At 35.4% G+C, this 18,759-nt stretch overlaps 1 protein-coding gene across 1 annotated transcript in view; it reads left to right on the top strand.

The window, feature by feature from the left end:
• PTPRD (protein tyrosine phosphatase receptor type D) overlaps positions 1 to 18,759 on the top strand; it is a 1,191,315-nt gene that overhangs the window by 308,413 nt on the left and 864,143 nt on the right. The window contains exon 4 of the mRNA XM_063649531.1: positions 6,134 to 6,193. The gene's annotated coding sequence lies outside the window, so the exon portion shown is untranslated. The remainder of the gene's footprint in view (positions 1 to 6,133; positions 6,194 to 18,759) is intronic.

The raw sequence follows: 18,759 nt of genomic DNA on the forward strand, positions 1-18,759 counted from the left end.
AGAAGCATCTCACATGGATTTAAGGAGAGAAGGGATCAGAGAGGACGTTTTGTAGTAGATAAACCCCGATGGGTTCTGAAGGATGTGTAGGAATAGACCAGGCAAGAAAAGTGAATTAATAAAATTTCAATGTTTATTTAATAAAATGAATTTATGATGAGAGTCTTCTGGATTAAAAGGCCTAGATTCTTCTATATCTGCAGTTAACTACTACGTTAGCCCAATCAAATTACTGAGCAACTGTGCACCTCAACTTCCTCATCTGTGAAATGAGGTTTAATTAGATGTTGTTCAAGATCTCTTTCAACTATAAAACTCCATGATTTTTCCTGACTCTAGAGGATATTTTTTCAAAAACACCTTCTATGTGATAATCATAAAATAATTACCTTATAAAGCAATCACTTACTAAAACAGCTCAGTGAACACTTAAGGAAAATTCCTCGTACCTGAAAATAATGGAATTGTATTCCCATCTCTTCTGATACATACCATGTTCAAAATGGATTACAAAAAGAAGAATAAGATGTAATTTAGAATAGACTGATATTAAGTAGTTCTTCATGGCTAGCTTCTATTCTTGTGGTCCTTGTCATCTTTAATTCACCACCCTAGGAATTTCTGATGATTTTCATGTCTAAAGAGACTCTTTCCACTTTATGTGTTGGTTTTGTTTATTTGCTTGTAAAAAGACTCCAAGACATGCATGCACACAACACACACACACACACACACACACACAATTTATTTTGCACTAAAATTCTGTGACCAGGTTGATTTCCACTCTCATAATTCCACAGAATACCATGTCTCTCATTAGATCCTGCAATCCTTCAAGGATCTCCCTACTTCCAGGGAAAATCCTTAAAAGTGTTGTTAGAGTCTTTACCACTCATGGCACAACCATCATTCTTCTACCAGTCAACTGAAACCTAGGTCAGGAGTCTTCCCTTTTCTAGTCCAAGCCTTCACTCCCTCTCTCCTCTTTCACTAACCAAACTTAGACTTTCAAAGCAAATAACTTATACCAACTATTGGCAAAGATGTTATACAACAGAAACACTCATATATTGCAGGGAAAGTATAATAGCTACAACCACTTTGGAAAACAGTTTGGCATTATCTATTGAAACTGAACATATGCATAACCAGATGATCCAGCAATTCCGCTCCTCATTATCTACAACATGCATACCAAGAAATATCTACAAGGATGTTTATTGCAGCATTAATTGTAATTGCTTTAAACTGGAAATGACCCAATGTCCATCAGCAATAGAATAGTTACAAAAATATGGTACTGTATATTCAGATATTTGGCAAATTACAACATGAATGTAGCCAACAACCTTAATGTTAAGGAAAGAAGGCAGACACAAAAATAACATGCAATACTTGATTACATTTACATAAGGTTGAAGGCAGCTCTAAACCATAGGTTAGAAGTCAAGATAGTGCTTGTTTACCTTTGGTGAGGAGGAAAAAGTGAGTTTGAGAGTAAGCATGAAGTCTGTATTACTAGAAATGTGCTATATCTTGACGTGGGTGGTGTTTACCCTGACGTTTCTTTTGTATGATTCATTATTTATGTACTTTTCCATAAGCGCATTATATATTGATTTTTTAAATTTAAATTATCTATTAATTTAGTTGAGACAAAAGGACTCAGGATTCCAAGAAGTCCTGCTTGTTCTTATAATGGTGTCACATGGAAACACACATACATACACAAACACACACACAACATAACACAATACCACAAAAAAATCCTCTTATTCTTTAGTCATGAGAGGTACAATTTATTTGCCATTTTATATATTGTTCACTGCAATGTGGGTTGCAGTTGTATTTGTTGTTGTTGTTATTAACACAGCTCCAAATCAGTCTATTTCACAAGAAACCTATAAGGGATGACATTAGAACCAGGTTGAGAGAGAGAGAGAGGGAACGAGAGGGAAGCAGGGAGGGAGGGAGGAAAGACAAGCTATGCCACTTAAGAAATGTAACATGTTTGCCACGCAAAGCTTAAAATCACACTCTCTTATTCATCGATCTTGGCTTTTTATTGAACAAACTGCACTTAAAAAAGGGACTTGACAATTTCATAAGACAGGTACCTTTAGGTATTTCAAAACTTATTTTTTCCTGGAATTTTACTTACCTGGTGTTTAAGGTAATGCAAAGGACTATCTTTATACTTGAATCTGAAAATTTGAGTACAATGACTAATGAGAAGTATGTGCAAACAATTCTAAATGAAAGAGAATGAAAGCTTCCTAATGAAATCTCTTTAATATGTAATTTTAAGCTACTTTAAAAAGTCACAGTTGCTTGCACTAATGAGAATCTGTTTTAAAATTACATGTTATTTTTATAATCAGAATTTTGAGGGATGCTTTAGAATAGGTTTAGAAGCAGAAATGAAATTGATAGGAAGTAAACTTTTTTCTAATTTAGAGTGAAAATCATTGCAATATATTATGTAAAATAAATTTCAGTGTTTCTGTTGAAATACCTTTTTCAGGTGTGAAATGTTTTAATTATCATATTTTATATAAATACACATGAGTCATATTAATATTTGGAAATTTCAGTTTATAACAGAAGGGATACCATATAGTAAATATAAAAAATTATTCTAAGCAAATCCAAATGTTTTTATGTGTAGGAATATATACATCATCTAGATAATTCCAGTTAGAAGATTATGCTCTTTTAATGCAAAACACACTAAATGAAAGGCTATTTCTGAAATGTTTGTTATTTCTGTGAAGGTGGAAAACTGGGTTATGACCAAAGTGAATTGGAGCCTTCAAAACTTCCCACGCATACACACATATGTATTAGGATACGTGTGTGTGTGTGTGAGAGAGAGAGAGAGACAGAGAGAGACAGAGTCTTGTTTTATTGTCCAGGTTGGAGTGCAGTGGTACCATTACAGCTCACTACACCCTCGACCTCTGGAGCTCAATGGATCTTCCCACCTTAGCCTCCTGACTAGCTGGGACTACAAGTGCATGCCACAATGCCCAGCTAACTTTCTGTATTTTTTGTAGAGATGGGATCTTGTCATGTTGCCCAGGCTTCATGAACATATACAAATACTAGAAACTGTATCTGGTCAGATTGTGCCCCACCATGGACAGATCTTCCCTTTAAAGTTATGAACTTCAGCTCTTACAGTTTCCTCAGCCATAACAACCAGTCCGAATTTTGGCAGACAGCTGGGAAATGAAAGAACTCTTATTGTTATTTTCTTCTTGTTCATTTCTTTCTCTCCCCCAGATTGAGTATGTTCCATGCACTAGGGTCTGCCTTCTTGAGCCAAATTACTTGCTGAAAATCCATTTTCTTCTGTTCATGAGAATTTATCATCTATTTTTTCTCAATCTCCAGAAAAAAAAAATGGGACTTCTTAATAATTTGCCATTTTTAATCACAGTGGAGAAAGCTTAGTTGACCTAGACACGATGCATGGCTTAGAAAGGATTACATTTTTTTCTATTTCTCACTGATGTTAAATAGTTTCTGTTGTCTCCTCTACCAGATCGACAGATAACTAGACTGATATTTGTACTCTGAAAATGAAGGCACTTGTGTGGTGCTCTGAGAGGCAAAAAAAAAAAAAAAAATTGTCTAAAATGTCTATGAAAATCTGTAAGAAATGCCTTTAACTAGTAAATCCAATGCATGTTTGTCTGACACTAGAGAAATGCTTTATTAATATATAGACATTAATGTGAGTGAACTACAAATTTATGAAAGCAACCATAAAATCTAGCCTAAAGGTGCCATTCAGCAATCATCTAAATGAGTAATGGAATAGAGCCTGAGGATTTTCTCCTTCAGATCAAAAGGCAGCTGCATGTCTAGCAGCAAAAGTTTCCTCTTCATTCCTCAGAAAGGAAGCCAGGAGATCTGATCATCTCCTCTAAAGTCCGTTGCTTAAGTAGGGCTGAAAGTAAAGGAGGTAAATCTCTGAAAGTTGACTTCTGCCAAGCAAGACTAAACTTAACCAGCAAGTGGACAATAGTAAAGAGAGACAGATGGGTGAGACTTTTGGAGAGACCTTTAGGAAGTGGCCCCAAACAGGTGGTTAGTTGCCTAAAAGGAATCATTGAATAGAGTGTGTTTGACTCTAGGGGAAAGGGAGAGAAGTGTCAGTAATGAATACATGGAGGCATGCTGACTGAGATTTGATATTGCTTGTCAGATGTCTCTACTTTTGTCTAGACTTCAAAAGCTGTTTCATTGTAGTATGTGAAGAGCAGAAGGTCTTGGATTCTGTGATTGGTTATTGTTTTGAAAAGGAAAGAAAATTACCTTTCGTTTTCTCTCCATTGGCATAAAATCCAGTAGAGGGTCAAAGGACATTCCAAATCACCGCGACTACAGCAAGGAGCTTCCAAGCCCATTACTTCTGACTAAGGTTGTGCAATGCTCTCAGCGTCTTACCGAAAACGCGCAAATAGAGGCCTATAAGAACAGTTTTGCAAGCATATTTTGATGTGTTCCACTTGCTGTGAGCTCTTAAGCAAAATCAAATTTTACCTTTAGGTATTTACCAAAAGATATTTTGGAACCCATGCTAAATGAAGCCTTATGTTCCCTATTCCCGAAGGAATAACTATTTAGAATAATAGTTCCTATGAAATTTTCATGATACATCTTATCACATAAGATTCAAGTTATTTTAAAAAACAGAGAGAGGGATGGTAAGTATATGCTATTTTCTGTGTCAAGGGCTCAGCTAAAACCTCAAACAAGGCAAAACTAGTTGCTGTATCCATGGGGTACCATAGTTTACAATCTAATGAGGGAAATCTAATAAACCAAACAGGCTAAGTGCTATAATAAACACCCACTCTTTTAATGATTTAAAGAACAGAAATTTAATTCTCATTTACATAAAACGCAGTGCCAATAGATGTCCTAGTCAGGGCGAGGTGACAAATGGTCATCTATATAACACTGTGCTGTGAATAGACCTTATTAGTGGAAGTGAGGGGTGATCCTGAAAGCTGTGGCTGGAGAATCATGTTCTTTTTGTCTTTTGGACCTTTCCTGCTTTAGGTCCTTAAGGATTTAACCTATAGGTAAGAAACATAGAATGAGGATCATATGCAAGATGTTCTTAAGACTGTGTTCCATGGTGAGGAATATAGTCACATCTAACTACAAAATGTAGTCTGGCTATGTAACAGAAGGAAAAGGGAAATGTTTTGGTGAACAGCTAGCCATCTTCTCTGACAGAGGGTGATGTGATAACGTGTGATAGGGAAGGATGCAGAGCTTGTTGGAGCATCTACGAGTTTCATCTAACTAAAACTTAGAGGGAGCAGGATGTCAAAAATTCTTGCCCCATGAGATGACAACTTTGCTGGGAATTGAAGGACGAATAAGAGTTTAATATGTTAAAAAGAGTTGAGAAAAAAATGTGCTAAACAAAATAAAGCAATTGTGAAAACAATACAAAAATGAATCATTAAGGTAGACTTCAAATCTTGTACAAATTATTCTGTTGAGAAATTAAGACATTGTGCCTTTTTATATGTTTCAGAGGTGTGGATCTTGTTGAACTAATTATGAAATTCTTAAACATAAATGTAATGCTTATAAGATGGAGTTTTCCATGCTAATTTGTCCCAGAACGAGTAGGATAGACAAGGATTTGCTTTAGCTTGGCTGCCAAGGTTTAAGGGCTCCCCTTAACAACTTAGGGACCTTATTTATTTAAAGGCCAAAGGATGGATATTCTGAAATGTATTATGTAATTGTAGGAAGCAACAAACCAAGATGTTTACTGGACTTAATGAAACTGATGTTGTAAGAAGGCAATTTAGCCATTTTATGGTGGACATATTGGTCTCAATTCAACATTTTAAAGAATAGTCAATATTCTGCTTTATAGCCTGTGAACAATAGTGATTTCCATGTTGTTTTTTGGCATTTCACTACTTCAATTAAAGATTGTATTTCATAAAATTGATACTAGTTTCTCATTAACTAGCTTGCTTTTTCTCCTCTCTGCCTCAATCCCCACTAAAAAATGGGGTGACAGCATATATCTTAAAGACAATGTAGGGATTAAAATATTTTTAAAATAATTGTTACTTTCTATCTTTATAATTAGGTTTTGAACTTCTTGAGGCCAGGGACTGTGTCTAAAAACACCGACGGTGGCTAACTCAAGGTGAGTCCACAACCACATTTTAACCCTTTCCCTTCTTTGGGTCCTAATACTTAATACAGTAATTGATGTATAGTTCGACTCAATGAATATTGGTTAGGATGGATGGATGGATAAAATACTCCAACATTTTACTAATTTTGAGTAAAACATTTACCTAATATTGAGTTATTCTTTACTATAGATTTTCCTTTATAATGTATTAATGACAATAGAAAAACTAAGAAATCTGTCAATGAGAGATTTATTTTTCAGTTCTGAATTATATATGATGTTAGGCCTGAACGTGGGGGGAAATCTAACAATGGGTTAAATTTCTGAATTGAAGCAGCAGATGCCTGTAGATTTAAATGTTGATTGAATTTAGCTGCTGCTGCTATGAAATTATTAGCCCTTGGCGGTGGTCTCGCCTACATACTTTATTTTGGCTCTTCTGGAAGCTACACAGCTATTTATTGTTAATGAGGGAATAAAGTGAGAAAACAGATTAGTGAGTAGATTAGCGAATTTTTTAAAGTCTAATCTTTGTTAAACAATAACAGGTTATGATTTAATGCATTCAGTTCTCACTACTTTGTGACAAAATTTTTGCTATTAACACAGCTTTGTTTCATTACATATCCCTTCTCTAATATAAACATTTCATCTATCATAATAATACTTTTTGTTTAAAATCCTCTGCCAAAGACATTTTTTCCTCACCCGTTGCAGTTTAATAGTGTGTTTCTAATCCTACAAAGATAATTCTTTGAAATAAACAATTCTTATATTCTTTCTCTGAGATATTTGATCTATTGGCTTGTCATTCAGAGACTATTATCTCGTAATAAAGTTGTGATGAATAATAAGATAAACTTAAATGTTTTAAAATCAATACAAACTTTCTAAATAAAGTCTGTGAGTTTTAAAAGTTCCTTAGCATGCTCAAATCTCTTATCTGCTAAAATTTTGCATCCCCAGTTTAAAGAAAAGAATACCACCGTCCCTATCCCCTGTTGATCTTATTTTGGGGTTGATGTATCTTATGACTCTAAGAAAATGGAAGTATCTGCATATGGAGAAGGTACACAAAGGTCCTTCAGAAATCACAGTACTATTGAAGTCAAATGAGATGATAACTCAACAAACAAATAAGAGATAATGAAGATTGTAGTAAATTTATTTCAGGCTTTCAGCCTGTTTCCATGGTGGTTCATCATTGTTCAATTTTATATATTAAGATTCAGCTCACCTTCCCCAAAAAGCTTTCTTGGATACCCCCAGTCAAATTGCTGTGTTCTTCTTCTGAATTCCTCTGTGTCTTCATTCTTGACTCTCTTAAAATACTACTCGTTCTACTTTATGTTTCAGCAATTTGTATAGAATCAGTTTCCATTTTCCAAGCACATTGTCTTCCAGTGTTCATTTAAAAGCCACTTGATTGGGAGCCCAAAGTACTTATTTCCATAGAACTAATCATACAAGTGATGTTCCTATTTTCTTTTTAGTTCTATTTCTGTCTGATCTAGTGCTAATAGAAATATTTCAGATATGCCTCCATTAATGACATTGTTTCTTCAAGACAGACCAATTCTATTATAAGGAGCAAATTTCATAGATTCTAGACTTACATTTGCCTGAATTGTCTTCTACTTATTAGCCATTTGATATTAAGCAAACTGTGCAAATTTGCGCCTGAGATTTCTCATTTGTAACATAAAGATAATAATTATATTTCTGGTGGCTGTTGTGAAGATTCAATGAGTTCATAGACGAAAGCTACTTTGGTGAATACTACTTGACATAGTAGGATGTATACAAATTTGTCTGTAGATGTTATTATTGTTATTTTTATTAAAATTTAGAGCATCAGGAACCTGTCTGCTCACACATAGGCATGTTTGAAAACGGAAACAGGCAGCACATTTTAGCAGTTCACCTTCTCAAAACAGGATAGATGCTTGAATCATAGAACACCGTCAGAAAAAAACATAACTACCCACCTAGAGAAAAGGCTTTTTTATCTACCTGTATTTTCAAAGTGAGTAAAAATGAAAACAAGATACCATAATCACCGGCACCTCATTACAAAAATGAAATTAAGGTAAAAATAACAATGATTATTACTGATATGACTTGTTGAGCCCTTAGTATGTGCCAAGTGTAAAAGGAATGGCTTTCTATGTTATCTTCATATGATCCCATTACAAAAGAAACTGAGGGCCAAGGAGGCAAAGGTCTCTCACAGCTAATGAGTTAGAGCAAGAACTCCAACCTAAACCTTTGTGACTTTCACATTCTATGGTATTTTTACTCTACCAAAGACAGAACTCTCAGCCAAGTCCAAAAGTGCTTTACAAATTAATATTTACATATTCCAATGTCTTTTTAATGATTTTTGCCACTTAAGAAATCTACCTGGCTCTTTTCAGTTCCATCTTCTTCATATTGTCTACAAAAATTTTTAAGACATGATGTCTATAAAAATATTGTAAGACATGTTGTCAAACACTTGGGTGAAGCTCAGTACACTTTATTTAGGGTATTAGATTTCATCGGTATTTCCTAAATTGTCTTTTCCTCCAATTATTTAAGATCACCAGCTAGTGAGCTAGTTGTTTTAGGGCATTGCCTGAAAGAAAGAATAAATTCTTTCCTTTTGTAGTATGTGAGTGTCATACATCAGTCCTGAATATAGCCATCTAACTATAACACAAAATATATTTTTTTAATTTTATTATTATTATACTTTAAGTTTTAGGGTACATGTGCACAACGTACAGGTTTGTTACATATGTATACGTGTGCCATGTTGGTGCGCTGCACCCATTAACTCATCATTTAGCATTAGGTATATCTCCTAATGCTATCCCTCCCCCCTTCCCCCACCCCACAACGGTCCCCGGTGTGTGATGTTCCCCTTCCTGTGTCCATGTGTTCTCATTGTTCAATTCCCACCTATGAGTGAGAACATGCGGTGTTTGGTGTTTTGTCCTTGCAATAGTTTGCTGAGAATGATGGTTTCCAGTTTCATCCATGTCCCTACAAAGGACATGAACTCATCATTTTTTATGGCTGCATAGTATTCCATGGTGTATATGTGCCACATTTTCTTAATCCAGTCTATCGTTGTTGGACATTTAGATTGGTTCCAAGTCTTTGCTATTGTGAATAGTGCCGCTATAAACATACATGTGCATGTGTCTTTATAGCAGCATGATTTATAATCCTTTGGGTATATACGCAGTAATGGGATGGCTGGGTCATCCAGTGGTGCAATCAGTTAGTGCGCGGTACTTATATAACACCAAATACTTAACTTTTCACTCTTGCCAAAAAAAAAATAGCTTTCTTGTTTAATGTATCCTTCATCCCTTAAACATTTTAACATTTATTTTTCGTACGTATATTATGTAAAAAACACATTGCACATATATGACATTTACTCCTCATAGAAAACCTGAGGTATGTACTTTATCTCCATGTTAGGATGAGGGACCTGAGAACTAGAGAAATGAAATCTCTTGCCACATCACACAAGAATTCAAACCCAGGTAAAACTTCAGAGACCTCATTCATTACTTTATTTCGAGATAGTTCCTGATTGAGAGAATCAAAACCATCTAACCAGATGGCAAAAGAATCAGGTTTCCATTATCCTGCCAGTTCCTCCTTAAGTGTCTATGACTGTAAACTTTTTAAAAGGAGGGTATATGTCTTTTTGCTCATCATTGCATTTCCCACAATGTCTAAACATTGAACCATAGACGCTTAATCAATGGCTGATTGAGAATGTTAGAGGGTATTTAAAATACTGTTGATGCTGAATATACTAGTCTTCCGCTAGTGGTTCATAGCATTTTGCCTTGGGGACATTGACCAAGTTCAGTCAATTTGGTTAAGTGAGTTGTCTTTGTCATGTAATCATCAGTGTCACTTTTCATAATTGGATCGAGCTAATGATGGCCAGAAACTGTCAAAATGTCTGCATTTGGAAATATGTGGGGTGAACATAACAATACTATGGGTTCTATAGCCAATTGCTTTGCTTATTTTGGAAAGGGCAATTTATTTTGTTATAAATAACATTTGATTAAATGCTATACAGTATCATGTTTTAATATAAGGACCAGTGCCAATGCTTATAAATGTTTTCATGTAAGTAGGAGTAGCCTGGGATTTTATTAAATCTTTGAGTTTCAACAATTAAGAAAATCAGAAATACTAAGGTTTCTTTAGATGATTTTAAGAATCGTTTGTGAAGTTCTGAGTAGCACTAATTTGGAGACATAAACCAGGTCTTCTAGCTAAGGCATAACGTTAAGTGAGCCTGTTTTTAGTTACTTTTAGTAAAGAAGTAATTAGCATTACACATAGCAGGAACATATTCAGATCTCTAATAGAGATATTTGATTACAGTATTAATTTGACAGTCCCAGGTAAAGAACAAGTTAATCTAATTAAGGGAAGGTTAATTGTGTATGCAGACTGTATGGCCAGAAGAAGAAAGCTCAGCAGGATGTTCCCAGAGCATTTCTGCTTGAGAGAGTCACATTTGTTCATTCAAAGGTAGTAAAAAACCTTTACACTATATATACAGCATTTGAAGAAGGACTTATTGAAATGATTTACTAGCAATTCAGTGTAGAAACAACAATATGTAAAATGTAATGACTTGTATGGAGGTTGACTAAATGCTTTTCAGCTCTAAAAGCCTATAATTGTAATGACTCTTCATAAGTAGACTTAGAGTTTGTCAATATGTCTACACTTATATGGTCAGAGAATATTAGAATTAAATAGGCTGTAAAGACCCCAGGCCATGATTTGTGCATGACAAATTTAAACCCAGAGAAGGCAAATGACCTGCCCAAGATAATAAAAGATATTTGGTAGTGTATCTGTGATTCAAATCATTTTTATTCTGTGTTTAAAACCACATCACCCTTTGATAGAAAGAAGGGCAGAAAAAAGGAAAGAAGAAAGGAGGAAGTGAGGAAAAGAGAAAGAGAGAAAAGAAAAGAAAGAAAGGAAGGAAGAAAGAGAAGGAGAGGAGAAGAGGAGAGGAGGAAAGAAAAAGGCAGGCAGCCAGGAAAATTAAGGCAATTAAGGCAGAAAGACTAAGGGAGGTCACAGTTCAATCTCTTTGTAGGCTACTTTCCTGAAACACACACACACAGTCAGCCACACTCTGATTAAACTAAACATAAACCTCACTTTCATTATTGAGTAGCTCTAATTACAAGAAAAGTCTTCCTAATATTGATACAAAAGCTACCTGCCTTTTTTCTCCTTAGTCTTCTATTTTCTATGCAAAATATCTGTAGTTCCTTCACCATTCCTATTATGAGATGAGTTTCAGATATTTCATCATCTGATCTCTCTTTCCTAGCACATCAATAAAATATTTCATGTTTCAAATTGATGCCTACAATTAAATACCATGTACCAAATAGTGTCTGGATACCATCATAAGTATGTGGATCTCTTCATTTGGCCACTATACTTTTAGCTTTTAAAATTAACTCCGTCTTTTATATGTTTTAAGATGCCCTTATAAAACAACTAAAGTACAAAGCCATTTTTATATGGACTACTATAAATAGGGGCCTCTTAAGCTGATTTTTAAATTGATTTGTTTACATCCATCATTTTCAAGTCAAGATTGATAGGATTAAGCATTAACAGTTTGCTTACCGTAATTATTTTTTTTTGCTCACCATAATTATTTTTAAAAGATCATCAGTTTGTATTGTTTGAATTAATCAAGCATTAGACATAATCATTTTAAAATTAAGTTTAATTTGAGTTCATAATGACAAAAAACAAATTTTAAGATAGTTATGCTATAATGTATTTTCTAATTATGCAATATATTAATGAGTATATAGTATAAATCTTTCACACTAGTTTTAGTCAGTACTTATCAGTTCACTTCTAAAAATAGAAGCTAAAAAACAGTTAGGGTCATGATATGGTTGAGTTTTATATCCCCACCCAAATCTCATCTGGAATTGCAATCCCCATAATCCCCATAATCCCCATAATCCCCATAATCCCCATAATCCCCATAATCCCCACAATCCCCACGTGTCAAGGGAGAGGACAGGTGGAAGTAATTGAATCATGGGGGCAGTTTCCCCCATGCTGTTTTCTTTTCAGAGTGAGTTCTCATGAGATCTGATGGTTTTATAAGGGGCTGTTTTCCCTTCACTAGGCACTTCTTCCTGCTGCCTTGTGAAGAAAGCACGTTGCTTCCCCTTCACCTTCCACCATGATTGTAAGTTTCCTGAGACCTCCCCAACCATGCTAAACTGTGAGTCAGTTAAACCTGTTTTCTTTACAAATTACCCAGTCTTGGGCAGTTCTTTATAGCAGTATGAAAATAAATTAATACAAGTGGGCATTAGGATATACAGACAGAAAAAACTACTAAGATAGATAGATAGATACTCATAGGACATATTTTGACCATCTAACCATCTAGAACTGAATTCCATTGATGTCTTTATCTGTTTTGTGCTGCTATAACACATGAGTAATTTCTAAAGATTAGAAGTTTATTTGACTCATGGTTCTGGAGACTGGAAAATCCAAGATCATGGCACCAGCATCTGGCAAGTGCCTTATCCCATGGCAGAAGGGAAGAAGGTGGAAGTGATTTCATGAGACAGAAAGAGTAAATGGAGACAGAACTTATTCTTTCGTCAGGAACCCATGCCCATGATAATTAAACCACTTCTACTATAACAGCATGAATTCATTCATGAGGGCAGAGGCCTCTACTATAACAGCATGAATTCATTCATGAGGGCAGAGGCCTCATGGCTTACTTACCTCTTTAAGGCCCCACCTCCCAACACCATTACGTTAGCAATTAGGTTTCAACATGAATTTTAATGGAGACATTGAAATCATAGCAATTAACATGGGTCTATTTTTAAATATCTCTCATCTTAGTTTAGTAATCAAGTTGGAAATTACCTAATAAATGGACAAGAAGGAAGAAAAGCACCTAAGTAAAGAAGATTAGGAGAAAGTGAATGGTTTTTAAGCCTGCATGGAACTATATAGATAGAGGCTGACTTCTAACTCCTCCTGAGAGTGACCTTAATGGTCAAATCATCAATGATTATGTTCATGAAAAGTTAGATACTTCTTTCTAGAAATAAATGACCAAATAAATAAGCTGAATAAATTCAATTACATTCAATTACAGGTGGCAGAGTGTAGAACCAGAACAATTAGACCAGCAAGCTGACAACCTTCTTAAATATCAAGCCCTTAAGTTTATCTGCCTCATGCTCTTCAACTATTTTTCTGCTTATAGGCTGTGGAAAGATGAAGGATGAAATATCAGAGTAGCAATGTGAGATTGCTGAATTATTAAATTTTGGTGCTTGGTAGCTGCACATTTGTTATTCTGAGGGAAGGAGTTGCAGACTCAGCTATGGAAGATTACCTAGAAGTTAAGTTCAAGAATGATATATAAAAGACTTTGTGCTTCTTTCTTTCTTTTTTCAGGCCTACAGATTTAGGGCATTAAGTTATACCCATTGCATATGGCTCCGCATTTATAATATGAGTTTTTGCTAGTCGATGACCCATTTTCCAAATACTCAATGATGTGAGGATGGGTGTACCTAGCATGACCTGTTCTGACCATGTCGAGAGGTACTTGGGCCAGTAGAAATATGGAGTAATACAGTAGGATCACACAAAGAAGAGTCTTCCTCAAAACAAATAGAATATTTTTGAGTCTTAGGCTTATAAGAATTGTTAAAACTATCTTTTATTTTTATTTTTATTTTTTTTTGAGACAGAGTCTCACTCTGTTGCCCAAGCTGGAGTGCAGTGGCGCAATCTCGGCTCACTGTAACCTCCATCTCCCAGGTTCAAGCAATTCTCCTACCTCAGCCTCCCGAGTAGCTGGGATTACAGGCACCCACCATCATGCTCAGCTAATTTTTTTGTATTTTTAGTAGTGACGGAGTTTTACTGTGTTTGCCAGGCTGGTCTCAAACTCCTGACCTCGTGATCCGCCTGCCTCGGCCTCCCAAAGTGCTGGGATTACAAGCATGAGCCACTGCACCCAGCCAAGAATTATTAAAACTATCTTTTGTACGTTTGACAGACATGCCCTGTATGATCTTATATAATTTATTAACAAAGATTTTAGTGGTTAATTGTTCTTGTGATGAACAGGGTAACATTAAAGGTAATGTTTTACAAAAATCTTGTCTTACTTCACTTTGGCTGCTATAAGAAAATAACTTAGACAGGGTGGCATATAAATAGCAATTTATTTTTTATAATTCTGGAGGCTGAAAAGTCTAAGACCAAAGTGCTGGCAAATTTGGTGTCTGGTGAGGGGTCATTTCCTAGTTCACAGATGGGGTCTTCTGGCTATGTCATATAGTGGAAAGGGGAAATCAGTTTTCTGGGTACTCTTTTATAAGGATATTAATCCCATTCCTGAGGGCTTCATCCCATGACCTAAATCACCTTTCAATGGCCCCACTTCATAATTCCATCACACTGGTGATCAGGTTTCAGATTATGAATTTTGGGTGAGACAGAAACATTCAGTCCAAAGCAAATCTCACAGTCTTAAAAAAAAATCACTAGCACATTAAATGGTTCCGAATTTATAAAAATAATAACAATTTTTTAAATTACTTCTAAATCTGATCCTAAATTTTTCTAGGCAGAATTACATTTTTCAATCACTTTTTGAAATATTCGAAATCATCGATACTTTTATTTTATTTTATTTTATTTTATTATTTATTTATTTATTTATTTATTTATTTATTTATTTATTATTATTATACTTTAGGTTTTAGGGTACATGTGCACAATGTGCAGGTTAGTTACATATGTATACATGTGCCATGCTGGTGTGCTGCACCCACTAACTTGTCGTTTAGCATTAGGTATATCTCCCAATGCTATCCCTCCCCCCTCCCCCCACCCCACAACAGTCCCCAGAGTGTGATGTTCCCCTTCCTGTGTCCATGTGTTCTCATTGTTCAATTCCCACCTATGAGTGAGAATATGCAGTGTTTGGTTTTTTGTTCTTGCGATAGTTTACTGAGAATGATTATTTCCAATTTCATCCATGTCCCTACAAAGGACAGGAACTCATCATTTTTTATGACTGCATAGTATTCCATGGTGTATATGTGCCACATTTTCTTAATCCAGTCTATCATTGTTGGACATTTGGGTTGGTTCCAAGTCTTTGCTATTGTGAATAATGCCGCAATAAACATACGTGTGCATGTGTCTTTATAACAGCATGATTTATAGTCCTTTGGGTATATACCCAGTAATGGGACGGCTGGGTCAAATGGTATTTCTAGTTCTAGATCCCTGAGGAATCGCCACACTGACTTCCACAAGGGTTGAACTAGTTTACAGTCCCACTGACAGTGTAAAAGTGTTCCTATTTCTCCACATCCTCTCCAGCACCTGTTGTTTCCTGACTTTTGAATGATTGCCATTCTAACTGGTGTGAGATGGTATCTCATTGTGGTTTTGATTTGCATTTCTCTGATGGCCAGTGATGGTGAGCATTTTTTCATGTGTTTTTTGGCTGCATAAATGTCTTCTTTTGAGAAGTGTCTGTTCATGTCCTTCACCCACTTTTTGATGGGGTTGTTTGTTTTTTTCTTGTAAATTTGTTGGAGTTCATTGTAGATTCTGGATATTAGCCCTTTGTCAGATGAGTAGGTTGTGAAAATTTTCTCCCATTTTGTAGGTTGCCTGTTCACTCTGATGGTAGTTTCTTTTGCTGTGCAAAACCTCTTTAGTTTAATTAGATCTCATCTGTCAATTTCGGCTTTTGTTGCCATTGCTTTTGGTGTTTTAGTCATGAAGTCCTTGCCCATGTCTATGTCCTGAATGGTAATGCCTAGGTTTTCTTCTAGGGTTTTTATGATTTTCAGTCTAACGTTTAAGTCTTTAATCCATCTTGAATTGATTTTTTTTTCTTTTATTATTATTATTATTATTATTATACTTTAGGTTTTATGGTACATGTGCGCAATGTGCAGGTAAGTTACATATGTATACATGTGCCATGCTTTTTTGTATAAGGTGTAAGGAAGGGATCCACTTTCAGCTTTCTACATATGGCTAGCCAGTTTTCCCAGCACCATTTATTAAATAGGGAATCCTTTCCCCATTGCTTGTTTTTGTCAGGTTTGTCAAAGATCAGATAGTTGTAGATATGTGGCGTTATTTCTGAGGGCTCTGTTCTGTTCCATTGATCTATATCTCTGTTTTGGTACCAGTACCATGCTGTTTTGGTTACTGTAGCCTTGTAGTATAGTTTGAAGTCAGGTAGTGTGATGCCTCCAGCTTTGTTCTTTTGGCTTAGGATTGACTTGGTGATGCGGGCTCTTTTTTGGTTCCATATGAACTTTGAAGTATTTTTTTCCAATTCTGTGAAGAAAGTCATTGGTAGCTTGATGGGGATGGCATTGAATCTGTAAATTACCTTGGGCAGTATGGCCATTTTCACGATATTGATTCTTCCTACCCATGAGCATGGAATGTTCTTCCATTTGTTTGTATCCTCTTTATTTCCTTGAGCAGTGGTTTGTAGTTCTCCTTGAAGAGGTCCTTCACATCCCTTGTAAGTTGGATTACAGGTATTTTATTCTCTTTGAAGCAATTGTGAATGGGAGTTCACTCATGATTTGGCTCTCTGTTTGTCCGTTGTTGCTGTATAAGAATGCTTGTGATTTTTGTACATTGATTTTGTATCCTGAGACTTTGCTGAAGTTGCTTATCAGCTTAAGGAGATTTTGGGCTGAGACGATGGGGTTTTCTAGATATACAATCATGTCATCTGCAAACAGGGACAATTTGACTTCCTCTTTTCCTAATTGAATACCCTTTATTTCCTTCTCCTGCCTAATTGCCCTGGCCAAAACTTCCAACACTATGTTGAATAGGAGTGGTGAGAGAGGGCATCCCTGTCTTGTGCCAGTTTTCAAAGGGAATGCTTCCAGTTTTTGCCCATTCAGTATGATATTGGCTGTGGGTTTGTCATAGATAGCTCTTATTATTTTGAGATACGTCCCATCAATACCTAATTTCTTGAGAGTTTTTAGCATGAAGGGTTGTTGAATTTTGTCAAAGGCCTTTTCTGCATCTATTGAGATAATCATGTGGTTTTTGTCTTTGGTTCTGTTTATATGCTGGATTACATTTGTTGATTTGCGTATATTGAACCAGCCTTGCATCCCAGGGATGAAGCCCACTTGATCATGGTGGATAAGCTTTTTGATGTGCTGCTGGATTCTGTTTGCCAGTATTTTATTGAGGATTTTTGCATCAATGTTCATCAAGGATATTGGTCTAAAATTCTCTTTTTTTGTTGTGTCTCTGCCCGGCTTTGGTATCAGAATGATACTGGCCTCATAAAATGAGTTAGGGAGGATTCCCTCTTTTTCTATTGATTGGAATAGTTTCAGAAGGAATGGTACCAGTTCCTCCTTGTACCTCTGGTAGAATTCGGCTGTGAATCCATCTGGTCCTGGACTTTTTTTGGTTGGTAAGCTATTGATTATTGCCACAATTTCAGCTCCTGTTATTGGTCTATTCAGAGATTCAACTTCTTCCTGGTTTAGTCTTGGGAGAGTATAAGAGATAGCAGGAAAGATCGAAAATTGACATCTTAACATCACAATTAAAAGAACTAGAAAAGCAAAAGCAAACACATTCAAAAGCTAGCAGAAGGCAAGAAATAACTAAAATCAGAGCAGAACTGAAGGAAATAGAGACACAAAAAACCCTTCAAAAAATTAATGAATCCAGGAGCTGGTTTTTTGAAAGGATCAACAAAATTGATAGACCACTAGCAAGATTAATAAAGAAAAAAAGAGAGAAGAATCAAATAGATGCAATAAAAAATGATAAAGGAGATATCACTACCGATCCCACAGAAATACAAACTACCATCAGAGAATACTACAAACACCTCTATGCAAATAAACTAGAAAATCTAGAAGAAATGGATAAATTCATCTATAGTTACTAAATAAGGTTATGAAATCTCTTACATAATATCCTTTCTTGGAAACAGTTATTTACAATTTACTTAAGAGAAAATATTATGCAATTTAAAACCATAGTAATGCTGAGATAGCATTTATGTATATCTAATATCTTCACCTCAATCACAGGGATTATGCTCCTGAAAACCCTTCAGGCAGATAAATGCACACATTTGGAATAACATAACTTATAAGGTTATGTTTGAGCCAATAGGAGTATGTATAAATGATTTACCTTGATTAAAATAAACGTGTGTAGGCATAGTAAATAAAAGCATAGTTGTGATGATTTATATCTCTTAAATGGGTAATTGTGGATATGTTCAAAGTCCCTTTTTTCATTCATCTATTTATTGAATATTTATTAATCAGTCACTATTCTAGATGAGGGAGAGACAAAGATACAAAAAATGATACCTTCCCTGAAGGAGTTCATGATCTGTTATATGGAGACAACAGGAAAGCAAATAAGTATTCTATATAACGACTTTTTTTCCTGTTGGTAATGTTTTATTTGGGGGG

Source organism: Pongo pygmaeus, chromosome 13 (genome assembly GCF_028885625.2).
Source record: "Pongo pygmaeus isolate AG05252 chromosome 13, NHGRI_mPonPyg2-v2.0_pri, whole genome shotgun sequence".
NCBI lineage: Eukaryota > Metazoa > Chordata > Mammalia > Primates > Hominidae > Pongo > Pongo pygmaeus.